General features: G+C 47.3%; 1 pseudogene; it reads right to left on the reverse strand.

The window, feature by feature from the left end:
* Positions 1–236: 236 nt before the first annotated feature.
* Positions 237–692, reverse strand: LOC114623605 (annotated as a pseudogene).
* Between the last annotated feature and the right edge of the window lie 219 nt (positions 693–911).

Consider the following 911-nt stretch of genomic DNA (forward strand, 5'->3'; position numbering starts at 1 on the left):
TTCTCTCATTTACAACAGTTTCCTTAGCTGGGTGTTAGCAGAGTCCGGTTAGACTAGGTGACGAAGGCTCAGATACGGGTACATTTTATCTTTCAGGCACCCATGGCAGGATCAAACTCAACATTGTCTGGCTTCAAACCTATGTCCTGTAGTCTCACTTCCTCAAGAAGCTACCAAAAGATCAGGTTTCAGCTCCCGATCCATTCAGGTTTGAATCTCCCTACAATCTGTATGGCTTTTTTTTTTAAATTTTTAATGATGAAAACAAAAATAAACCTAAAAGCGAAGCTTCTGGAAAAACCATTTGTTCTTTCCCGTCTTGTATCGCTCTTCAAACTTGACCTTGGCCTCCCACCTGGCCTTGCGTTTCAAAGCTGGGTCCCTGAACACATCCTTGTTGAGAACAGTCTTGTCCAAGGGGATAGCAACAGAGTACCTGGTCGGCATGAGGTGGTTGTAGTTATAAACTTTCACAAAGGACTTGATCTTGGATCGCTTGGCGATTTTCTTCTTGCCCATGGCAGCTGTCACTTTTCGGGGTTAGCGGTCAATCTAATTCCAGCCACCAGGGCATGGCTGTAAGGCCGGTCTGAGGTGCCATTATCAATGTTCTTCACAATGATGGCTTTGCGTCCGGAGTAGCGTCCAGCCAGGACCAGCACCACATTCCCGGGTTTCATGAACTTGCCCATTTCTACAGCAAGGAGTGGACAACCCAACAGAAAGGAAAACCTGTATGGCTTTGATAGGGCAGAAAGCAGATCTGAGGGGAAAGAGATGTCCTGGAGGTGGCAGTCCTGATGGGAAGCATACTCAAGGTGAGGCCAGAGCAAACGTATAGGGTAGACTGAGGCTAGCCTCCCCTTTAAACATGTGCTACAAGCACTGGCTGGCCACCACCATTGAGCCAT

This window comes from Grammomys surdaster, unplaced genomic scaffold (genome assembly GCF_004785775.1).
Source record: "Grammomys surdaster isolate TR1022 unplaced genomic scaffold, NIH_TR_1.0 199, whole genome shotgun sequence".
In the NCBI taxonomy this organism is placed as follows: domain Eukaryota; kingdom Metazoa; phylum Chordata; class Mammalia; order Rodentia; family Muridae; genus Grammomys; species Grammomys surdaster.